This window comes from Zootoca vivipara, chromosome 1, assembly GCF_965207765.1.
Source record: "Zootoca vivipara chromosome 1, rZooViv2.hap1.1, whole genome shotgun sequence".
Classification (NCBI taxonomy): Eukaryota; Metazoa; Chordata; class Lepidosauria; order Squamata; family Lacertidae; genus Zootoca; species Zootoca vivipara.
Window position 1 is genome coordinate 74,237,004 of NC_142582.1, and position 12,415 is coordinate 74,249,418.

The window sequence follows — 12,415 nt, forward strand, 5'->3', positions numbered from 1 at the left end:
TCACTGACTACCAAGTGATTTATATGGAAAGCTTAGCCACTCACTACTGCAAGACTGAACAGAAAATGTGCTAGTTGCTCAAGATCTCATGCTTCATTTGCTAAGCCAGACTCCAGCTATGTAGCATTTTCAGAGTAAAGCAATGCAGCCAGGTGCCTGGAATTTTTTTTTAAAGTCAAAGGATTTGTTCATGGTAGGAAAAAGTCACAAAAATAAACTTCCAAAAGTCTTCAAAGCCAAACAAGCAAAATGGGTATCTGCTGCTGACTTTCCTTAAAGGCTGTAGCTTATTCACAGAAGAACAGAAACAAATCTCTAATAATTGTCCCGGTCTCCAGCATGCAAAGAAAAACAATATTTTCACACTGCTGTGCATTCTGCATTTATGTTATTTTTAAATGCCTCTCTCAATTCAGCATTGAGATTTATCGATAAAAGCCACAATCCAAAGGAGCTATAAGCACAGCGGGGACACAGTCAGGAACTTTTATGTTGCCACAAACAGCTTCCATCACTGAAGAGTTACTCCACTGTTCAGTTTGGGGAAAACAGCTTGTTTCTTCAGCAATGGAAACTGTTAAGGTAGCAATGAAAAATTATCCACACCCAATGAGTAGATTTAAAACTATAAACATATGCTTAGTGAAACTACATATAGAATCACAGGTATATTAAAGTGACATTTCCTTCTGCATTTTAAGAGTGATTTGGTTACTTATACTAGCTATAATTGGATGGCACTTGACTTAGTATTCTTGAAGATACAACAGGTATATTCATAATAGAACAGAAGATAAGTCAACATCAGAAGGTTCAGTGCAGTAGTAGGCAGAGGGTAATAACAGATTAACAATACATGTTTTGTATATCCGCAAGTGGCTATATAGGGTTCAGATCATTCTCACAAGTAATTGTTTCTCAAGGAGTTCAGGTGGCATAAATTTGACTTCCTGGATCTGCTGAGCAATATTCAAGCTACTTGAAATGCTGGTTTTATGTGTGAATTAAAGTACCCACAGTTATTTCCTCTAAGTAGCTGCTATAGTAATCTGGTTCATATTACCTAGGGTTCAAGATTTGGGGTAGATGGAAGTATTGCAATCTCACCTTCCTCATTTCTTAGTGATTTACAGTCAGGCTTATTTTCCTTCCTTGGAGTTTACATTTTATAGTAGAATTCAGGGAAATCTACTTTGGATTAAATACAAACCCTAAATTTACATTTTTGAGTTGATATATTTGCATATTCTAAGAGTGCTTGAGAGTAGGGGAAAGATAGCTTCTGTCTTCAGCACTAATTGAATATTTGCCTCCCAATTCCAGCTGTTGTGAGTTTAATAAATATGCCACAGTAGCAGCCATAATAAATCAAAATTCTTACATGCAGAATTAACTATGAGCATATGAGAAAATCCAGATCAGTAAATTCATCCCAGGAGTTCAATATCTGCACTTTTTATAGAATACATATGTAGCATACACACACATATATTTAAAATATTAAAGGTCTGATTAGGCTCTTAGAATGACTTCAAATTTACCTTTTGATGTGATTCTGTTTGACACAAATAAAGAGCAGTGACAACTTCCACGCAGGAGAAATCTCAGGTTGCAGACACACAACCCATCAGAGGAGGGTAAATAAGCTGGAGGAGGGGAGGGGCCCCACTGTTGTTGCAACTGCTCCATAAAGCCCAGACCTGTGGACAGCTGCCTATAGGCTAGAGGTATGCGCAGGTGTGTATCCCACAGAGCACCATGGAAGCTGCTGTAAGTGCTTCTCTTGCCAATAAAGAGTTAACTGTATGTGTGCCTTCCATATCTGGGACAGGTCAGGACAATGACCATTTAATTATGCCTTCTTATAGTGAACTCGGTGGTTGCAGAATTGGAGCCTAAGCAGGGCCGCTAAGAAACAAAACAGAGGTATGAACAAGCTTTGGGGACCCCCAAGGTTTTCATAAGTACAATTAACAAAAAATTAAAACTGCCCAGTGAGTGTCGAACATGCTCAGTAACCATGAAATGTTGAGTAATATAGGAAGAGGGAGTGGAATGGCCTGTTGGGAGTCCCATGTAGTATACAGGACATGGCATAGCATGGCGGCTGGATTCCTGAACAGAAGCTTTCGTATTGGGAGGTTTATCACACACACGCACACACACACACACACACAAACATACACAACCTCCTAAATTGACAGTTTCTGAGATCTCAAACACAATAAAATCATAATAAATATATATCACAGCATTACAGGCAAAATTACAAATACAAAAACCCCACCCATCAGTAAAACATATTAACATGATGAATCATATGATTTCATGTCATTGGAAGTCAACTAAAAGTGGAGGTCAAGATCACTGGAGACTGCTCATGCATTAAAATGATACTAATCAAAGGATCATCCTCATGAGTTGAGGCAAAAGCAGAAAGTGTCTTTATGAATCGATCCTAAATATATAAATCACTATAAGTAGGGAACCATGAGTAATTTGCAAGGTGTGAAGTGTAGAGCAGAGAGAAAAGGCAGATTTTTGTCCCTCCCCCAAAAAACAACAACTAAACAGTCCCTTAGGGTTGCCATATTTCAAAAAAAATTGTTGAACCCTTTTCTTTCTTTTTTGCAAAATATCATTTTAAAAAAAGAATTCTTTTGAGCTATTTAAAAAGAAATTCACCAAAATCTACACTGCCAACGTGGGTTGTGATATGTCTGGATTCTCCCAGACATTTCAGTGATTTTCCACCCAAATACTATTTTCGATGGCTGAATCCTGGCAATGTCCAGGCAATTCTGGATGTATGGCAACTAGGGTTGGCAACTTTGTTGTTTAGTCGTCTTAGTCATGTTCAGCTCTCCCTGACCCCATGAACCAGAGCATGCCTTGGAAACTCTCACTTCCTTCTCAAAGCTTCTCCTTATGTCCATGGAGTTTTCATGGCAAAATACTGGAGTGGGTTTCCAGTTCCTTCTAGTTGGCAACTAGTCCCTCATTATTAATTTTTCAGCACCAGCCATAAGATCTGTTGTGGGGAAACTATTTATTTATTTATTCACACACACTAGCCTCAACCCCGGTACTAAGAAAAGAGGTTTTATGAGCAGAGCATACTCTTGTTTGCTGCAGACACAACTTCTTAAATCCATCGCTGAAATAACATACACAATTCTGAATACGTAGTAAAGGAAGTCTGAATTTATGAAGAGCGTGAATGAAAGCAGTAACTTAGCTCCAAACTACATAGTACATTAATCAAGTGGTTTGCCATTAAGTGAAGGGTTTTCTTTCATGATTAGCTGGGGGAGAAGGAGGATAGCTCACCTAGATCAGGACTTTGGTATGGAGGGATATAAGGGGCCTTTCATTCAGACCCTGTTGTGTCAGCTGACGGTAATGAGCGTTTTCTCATTATGCAATAGCAGGTGCAGCCAAGTTCAATCTATGCAAAGGCTTAAGCCTTCCTCCTTCATGATAGAGCCCAATACAGACTGAATACCCATGTGAGCTATTTGTGTGGAGTGTGGGGGAGACCCCAGTCCTGGAAAATATATGACACGATTAACTGAACATTGTGCTTGGTCCTTACTGATTCTGTTCAGAATGTTCCTAAACTTTGCAATGACCATTACAAGCTTATCAAGTTCTTTCTTTCAGCACCAGTACAATCAAATTAGCCTTCAGCATTGACACAGCAAAAGAAAGTAATGATATTGTGGATCAAATCTGATTCCCACCCACCTCTCTTGATCAGTGCTTATCAGGAAATCTCTCCAGGCCCTGGATGTTCGATAGCCAAGACAAGGAGCATGACACTGTACAAAAGGGAAGGGAGACACTGAGACATTAAGACAAACTAATTAAAGGCCTTATCTGGTTTTCAAAACCAATTTTGTAGCAGTATGCACATTTGTGCGTGTGCGAAATTTGCAAATTGGGGAGAAGGGAGTTTGATCATCCTTATAGGAAACTAGAAGCCTGAACAAAAGAACTGGATGGTTAGTTAAACAAAAAACCAGCTAGCACAATGCTTTTTGGCTCTCATTGCCCCCTTAGTTTATGAGGTCATGATGTCTCGGTGACAGCAGGGATCACAATTAAAAGATTTTCCATCAAGTTCTGAAGTCTGACCCAGCAAACCTCTGCTCTGCTTGCTTATTCCTTCACCTGCCCACCACATTCCCATTAAGAACATTCTGCCCTTCCTGTTTTTAGCACATAGCATTTTGTTTACACACACACACACCTATTTCTTTTTTTATTTGCTTCCCTCTTTCTTTAACTGCTTGTCTCCACTACCCATTGTTTCTGCAAGCCCTTTTCAGACAACTGCTTACTTTGCCCAACTTCCTTTCATCAATGCCTTTCCCCTTAATCAGCTTCTCTTCCTGTCACTTGTACCATATATGCCATCATCTTAAAACACTGGGAAGTTTCTTCAGAGTCTCCACTCTGATTCGTCCCGCTCCAATTCCATCTCTCCTAAGGTCATTGCCTCCCTTCAGCTTCCCCGTGGAAGGGCCACAGCTCCATGGTAGAGCAATGCTTTGAATACAAAAGGTCCCAGGGTCAACCCCTGCTTCTCCAGGTAGGTGTGGGAGAGATTTCTGCCTGAAACTCTGGAAATACTTAGGTAGAGAGACCATTGGTCTGCCTTGGCATTAGGCAGCTTCCTATATATCTGTGATGTTGGCCTCCCCATCCTTAGTTTCTATAAGGGCAAGCAAATTGAAATGCACTTCAATTTGCATAAGGTTCAAAATGCGTGAATTAAGTAGCTTCATATTTTAATACAGTAGGAGCAAACTACTCCTACATATCTGTAAACTCGGTAACAGAATGCATGCATTGCATGTAAAACTCCCAGGCTGAATCCCTGGAATCTCCAGATTAGGATTGGCTTGGTATATAGTAGCTTCTTATGTTTCTCATTATTATAGCACTCTGTACCCAAACATTTGTGAAACAGCATCAGTGGCTCTTTTCCGCCTGTTCCTGGTTCTTTAGATCTAACCGTTCCATTCTATACCCAGTGGTACAAATACAGAACTTAGTTTTAGCTTCCAAAAATCCAGTTTAAACTATGCCTCCATGTCCTTTGACTATAGCAGGTAATATAATCACACACAAAAAACTTTGGCACAACTGATCTAGAAAAAAAATGTATTTACTGGAAGCGAGAATGGCTAGCATTATTTTTGCATGGAGTTGCACTTAAGATGACTGTCACAATACGTGATTAGAGAAGACTTTGAGCACACATGCCAGGCACAGAGGGAAACAGATTTAAGACTTTTCTTCATATTAATACCTTTTTTTACAAGCCAAGTTGGCATTCAGCATTCAGCACTTTGGCAAAAATAACATCAGAGCCATAATTGATCTAAAAAGGGAACTGTGTTTTTTACAGAGGCAGCCAAGAGACCTGAATGGCTTTCTGGGGCAAAAACATAGTCATCATTGCTACTATGGAAATGATGGCCTGGTTGTTAAACCGGTTACTACAGTTCCCAAAGATTTCCTGAAGTATCTAAGAAATCCTCAAAGTCATTCAGTTCAATAAAGCAATCCAGGATTTGTTGCTAGTGTGGCCTCAAGGCTATGCCAAAAGCATTATTTTATTATGTCAGTTCATCAACATCTTGTATGATGATAATGAAGAACATTGGTCATGGTGTTGTGTTATTTAATGCCCCCCCCCCCAAATATAAGTAAAAGTCTCAAAAAATTACTAGTTACTGGTGGATATGAGGCACGGAGAAGAATAGTTAGCAGAGTGAGATGGGAAAGAGAGGCATCCTGTGATATTACAGAGCAATTTTGAAATGAAGTGGAGAAACATGTGAATAAATCTTTATTAAGCTGATGCAACAAATAAGTATAGTGTAAATTTACTAATAAGATGGCTTCTAGCACATGCAGGATTAAATAGAATTCACAGGGTTACTCTGTTGGATAAATTATTGAAATTATAAAATGGAAAGTGCAGGTTGTCTTGTAAGAGAAAAAGGACGAAGTAGCAAGGAAGCAGGAATTTGTTAGTAGAAACTGTTGCAGGGGAAGGTAAGGGAGTTGGAAGAAAGTTTCTATGTCTTGTGATTAAACTAGGAGAAGCTAGTAGAAGAAAGTGTATGGAACATAACTGTCCCATTTCTCCTCTTTGCTTGTAAATGTATAAACACTTGTGTTGCTTTCATACTTGATGTGCCACTCATCAAATATGATGTCATGTTGCACCAGCCTTGCAATGCCTTAAAAATGCCCTGTTTTGCTAACCTCTGGGGTGTCTGGAATGTATTGACTGTCTAGGTTGAACCCACAGGGCATTGGTCATTGAACCCCAATATTTACCCAACAACTCCCTTTAAAGGTCAGAAGTGTCAGGACAGCAATGGGCATTTACTTCACATGTGGTGGGAATGCCTGATCATAGCAAATTACTGGAGAACAATGTATTATAGATGTAAACTGGATGGACCAACCCTGTTGTTCCTTTTTAACTTTAATGGTAAAGAAGTGGCTTAAAGATTGAAACCATTGCTCTCTATCTTAATAGTGGTTGCAAAAATCATATGGGCCAGATGGAAGACCCAGAATATCCCAACAGTGTGGAAATGGTTAATGAAGTGTATACAATTTGCAGCCATGCACCAATGGACATAATTTGTATCAGGGAAGGAAGGAAGAGGGTGCAAGATTGAGTTTTCTGAGATACGTAATTGCTTTATTGATTATTTGAATAGATAAAATGGTAATGCAAAACTGGAAAGATATTTATGTAGATTGTGTAAATTATAAATTAATAAAGAAAAGAAAACTTACCGTATCACCTTCTTCTAAACTAGTACATCACCAGGGAGTAAGCTCAAATGAATTCAGTTAGATTTATTTCTGAGCAGACATTGTTAAGACTGCAATATTAGCCCTTCTGGCATCGATTCCCCTTCATTTCTCTCTCCTTTTTAAAGTTTATGCTTAGCCAACTTCAGTTTCGTCCAGTTCCAGACTTTACTTCACTACCTGGGCAAGTATCAGCTGACATTCATACATGAATATAGAATAATTAGAATACAGTGGTACCTCAGTTTAAGAACAGTCCGGTTTAATAACGATTTGGTTTACAAACTCAGCAAAACCGAAAATAGTGTCTTGTTTGAGAACTTTACCTCGGTCTAAGAACAGAATCCGGGCACAGGGCGGCGGAAGGCCTCATTAGGGAAAGCGCACCTCGGTTTAAGAATGGTTTTGGTTTAAGAACAGACTTCCAGAATGGATTAAGTTCATAAACCAAGGTACTACTATATGATTGCCCTTTTTTAGCAGTCTGTGGATAAAATCAACACATAAAGTCCCTGATCTACATATCAAGTCATTATATCATTTCATTTCCACACACATTTCTCTCCACCTCAATTCACTGCCACCATATGTTGTATCTGTCTTCAAGTCATGTTCAACTGCCATTTCCTATTATGAGTTGTTAGAAATTCTTTTTAAATCAGTCTCTTTCTATTGTTGTTGAATGATACACCAGGAAAGTTCTGAAATTGAATTCAGCTAACCTAGACCTCACCTTGATAAGAGTCTGTCTCTTGGTTGATCTGAGCATTAAACACTGGCAAGTGACAGCACAGACTGGACTGCTGAAAATAACCCATTGCAGAGTTTGGTGACTCTGGAATATGTGGTTATTAAATAGTATATTTTCATGCTGATTGATGGGGATCAATAGCACTGTGTGTTTGCACATGCACACACACACACACACACACACACACACACACACACTTTATGTAAATTCAGAGTGAATCTAATGAGCAATCTTTTGAAGTAAAACAAATCTGGAAAAGAGCTACTAACTTAGAGGACCTTCTACTATGTTAGATTACAAGGCATGGAAATAAAGCTGGTGAAACAAGGAAAGGTTCCAGGGCCATCTCTCGCAATCAATAGGATCAAGCAGTCATGGATCAAACTGACAAGCTGTCTGAGAACCGACAGGACCTTTGTTTGATGCTTATAGGATGTCAGATAATATCAGGCTCCATTTTCATAATGCATTCTGTGCCCATGCTGTAAGCAATGCAATACAAAATAAAGGTCTAATAGAATGTGACACGGTGTCACTAGGTAGCTGTGCCGTACTGGCTCCTTGGGAATATGGCTATTTGAAGAAAACCATCTGCTGAACATTTCTGCCTCACTAGGTGTTTGCAAATGGAAGACAAGTGTTCATTAGCCAAAACACTTTAATAATAATGGGGATATCTAGGCCACTATTATCTATACCACTGTTACTCAACCTTGGGCACACAGTTACTGTTGTACTGCAACTTCCATCATCCCCATGGAGCTTAGCTATTGGTCAGGGATGATGGGTACTGTGGTCCAACAACATCTGGGGATCCATGGTTGAAAAACACTGCTCTACATTGATTGGCACTGGCACTCCAGGGTTTCCTATGGGAAACATTCCTAGACTTGGAGATTCCAGAGATTGAATCGAAAACTTCTGCATGAAAAGTGTGTTCTGCATGAAAAGTGTGTTCTACTGAGCTCCAGTCCCTATGAGTCCTTTTCCCTTACACCACTGTCAAAACATCATTTATGAACTGAAAAATAGCAAGCAACTCTTTTCATCAATCATCTCTCTCACTGTGTGTGTGTGTTTCCTACCACCACAACTATAAAAAGATTATGAATGCATGTTGTCAGAATTCCTGCTTTAGGCACCTCTTCCAGATAAAACCATGCAATGCCATGGCCATAAGACACAGGAAATATGTCAGTTGTCACTTTCAACTACTATTTAATACCTATGTCAACAAATACAAGGAGTGCACACACATCATTTTGCTTGAGTATTTTAAGGCTGCAATTCTAAGCATATATATGTGGAAGTAAGTCATATTGAAATCAAACTTCCGTATAAATGTAGCTGTGATCAGGTTGCACAAGATTAAAATTAGCAAGGTGCTCTCTGTTGTTGCAGCTAACTTCAGGGGGAAAGGAGCTGAGAGAGAAAGAAATAGCAATGTGGGTCCACGATTTGTGATACTTTGGGCCCACATCACTAGACGTTTCACAAGATTGAGCACTCACAATTTACATCAGGCATCCCCAAACTTCAGCCCTCCAGATGTTTTCGACTACAATTCCCATCTTCCCTGAGCACAACATCTGGAAGGCCGCAGTTTGGGGATGCCTGTTTTACATTGTGGGTGCCCATTGCAGGATCGTGCGTGGTGCTACAGCTCCCAGGGAGCTTACTGGCAAACAGGCTGGCTTGCCTCTCGGTGTTAATTTTGGAGGTTCATGCCCAGCTTCAGTAATCAAGTTTCTTGCTGGGAGGTGAGGCCAGCCCAATTCATAAATAGTGGGTGGAGCTGACAATAGCCAGGCAGTCAGCTCTGGAGATTCACCCTCCCTACCCTCCCTTTGTTTAATGTTTCTTGTTTGCAGGTTAACTTTTTCTTCCTGTTTAGTGGGCGCTGCTACGGTCTTTGACTGGTTGCTGTTGAAGGACCGGGAAGAAATTTTCCTGCATTGGCAGGTTTTGTCTTCCCCATAGCAATTCATCACAACTTTGGTGGTTTATGGCCTTGGCTGGAACCCTTTAGTCTTTTCTTCCCTATATGGGGGTGGGCATGAAGTGGTGACTCAACCCCCTGCAGCATCGATTCCAGGTTCCCCCTCTTAAAGGGCTTATATATATGGGTGTCACTGGTCATACACTGAAAGGTCGTCAGTAAACTACCCTGCGTGAAGGGATATGGGTTTGGCTGCCTGCTACACTTACATCTTGCAGAGCACTCCCATATCCCATTTACCCTGATGAGCCCCAGTTCCCCCCAGCTGTGGGACTGAGGGGGATACACGCCCAAGGCCTAGGCCAAGGTCTTCCTATACAGTGGTACCTCGGTTTAAGTACACAATTGGTTCCAGAAGTCTGTACTTAACCTGAAGCGTACTTAACCTGAAGTGAACTTTCCCATTGAAAGTAATGGAAAGTGGATTAATCCGTTCCAGACAGGTCCGCGGAATACTCAACCTGAAGCGTACTTAACCCGAAGTATGAGTGTAATTGGTTCTGGAAGTCTGTACTTAACCTGAAGCGTGCTTAACCTGAAGCGAACTTTCCCATTGAAAGTAATGGAAAGTGGATTAATCCATTCCAGACGGGTCCGCGGAGTACTTAAACTGAAAGTACGCAACCCGAAGTGCACTTAAACCGAGGTATGACTGTATTCAGAAGTTTAATAAAGTTGTGGCCTAATTTTAATTCCATATAATGTTATCACAGTCTTTATTCCTTCCTTATGATCGCCAGGAGCTGGGGCTATTGCCGCCTGGTCACACAACCAGAATTTAATCTCTTTTCATTTTAATCCTTGAAAATGAGAGGTGAAAGCAGGACCTATACCTGACTTCCTGAATCTTCAGTTGGATAATGAAAGCAGGGCACTTCCACAAAAGAACACAGTGGGTTCTGACTTGTTGCTTTTTAAGAGACTAGGACTTTTTTTCCTGCTCATCCCTGATTGGCTATTGGGCTGGAAAGTTTTCTACCTCAAATGTGCCCTTAAACAATAGTAATGTCTCTTGCTTGTTGGCATGGAGGTTGGAGATATATTTGTGTGTGAGACAGACTGTAGAAACCTCTGACATTTGTGTGGCTGGAAAGTAACCTAGTATCTGTTGTTCCACCCACTCTTGCCTCTGTCACTCTCCACCATGGGCATGTGGCCTGTGGGATATCACCCAATAGGCCTTTGATATGAAGCAGAAGGAAGGATGGGACAGTGAATCCTATTAAGGACATCAAAAGAAGGACTTAATGTAACAGAACACACCATAGGGTGGCCATATTTCAAATAGTGAAAATCCAGACAGAATAGTTGTTGAACATTTTTCCAATTTTTGCCCAGACACTGCTTCAGACATCCCTACAAACCATTGGTGGAAATAGAAATGTAATGGTATACAAGGAATGAGGTTATTGGAAAACAGCCATTACAGGTTTTGGTTGTTTTTTTTTCCAAAAGAAAAAAGAAAGATACAGGTAAGAAGGAAATAAGCAATAATGGAAAAAAAATATGAAGAGAAGGAACAAAGTTGATAAGAACATTGAAAATCAAAGCCTTTCTTCCCAAGAAAGGAAAAATATAAATTATCTGAGATCTTGTTTCCTGCTGTGATAAGAGTGCAGATTATCAATATGAAAAAGGCCAGTGAGAAAATATAGAAGTGACCTTGGACGCATATTATAAGAAAAGTCTCTTGAAACATATATAAGCTGTGGCTACAGTGCATGTAGACAGAGAAATAAGTCCCATTGAAGTCAATACTTTTTTAAAACTTGATTTTAACATAGATTTTTGTTGACAATTTAATGTAGATTTTATGTTCTTCGTAAGCAGCTCAGATGTTTTATTTACCATTAAGCAGTATACAAATTTTGCTAAATAGAATAAATAAATAGAGCTTTTTCCCAAAGTGTTATATTATTTTAGCATGTTTCATGTCATATTTAAGGATTCATTCCAACCCACCCGCCCTTTGTGGCAGGCTGGAAGTCGGGTGGGGGTAGGGCTTGGATTGTACAGAGATGCTTCTCTGCCCAGACCTCCTGGCTTCTGCTAACCTCTGCCCATCCTGTCAGGAAAAAATGCAGGCAGGCTGAAGTACCACTGGTGGGATCTTTGCTGGAAGCAGTGTGTGGAAAGTTCCAGAACTGTGTGTTTTATGGATTAGGGGAGGCTTAGTTATCCTTGGACTGGAGCCCAAGTACTGCTATCACTTGACAACATCTGCCTAGTGGCTGTGGGTCCAGTTTTTTCCTGCCCCAATGGTCCAGGGATTTACCGTCCACCCTGGCTGATGTGAATGACAGAACTGAGATTGCATCAATTTGTCATACCCCATTGGCTGGGGTTTGTATTGTTATGTTAGAGAAGATAACACCACACTGTGTGGAAGAACTATAAGCCATAATCTTTTGCATTATGTTAATTATTTGTCTACAGTTTTGTCAAATAGCTGCTAGAAATAATGTTGGATTCAGCAGTTGTACTCTTGAAAGTACAAGGTTCCACAAGCACAATGGCTGTTGTGTTGTGACTGGCCTGACACAACTGGATACCATCCATCGCATTGGGGTTCAGCTGGCACTCTGCCAAGAGGCAGTTTAACTGATGCTTTTGTGCCTTAATAAATTTCAAATTATAACAGTCGGTCGGGATGCACAGCTATTATATAATTTAGTGGAACATAAAGAGGTCAACTTCTGATAGGTTCTTTTGTAGGCATTCTATTCAAATCTGTTGGTCCACGGATGTAAACCAATGAAGCTTTGGGAGTACAGTGAATGTTCTTAGACGGAATGTTTTGGCTTTAAATAATATAAGGC

At 40.1% G+C, this 12,415-nt stretch overlaps 1 protein-coding gene across 5 annotated transcripts in view; it reads right to left on the bottom strand.

Annotated features, from left to right (window-relative positions):
• The window catches only part of LUZP2 (leucine zipper protein 2), a 303,055-nt gene that overhangs the window by 124,480 nt on the left and 166,160 nt on the right, over positions 1-12,415 (bottom strand). The window lies entirely within an intron of this gene.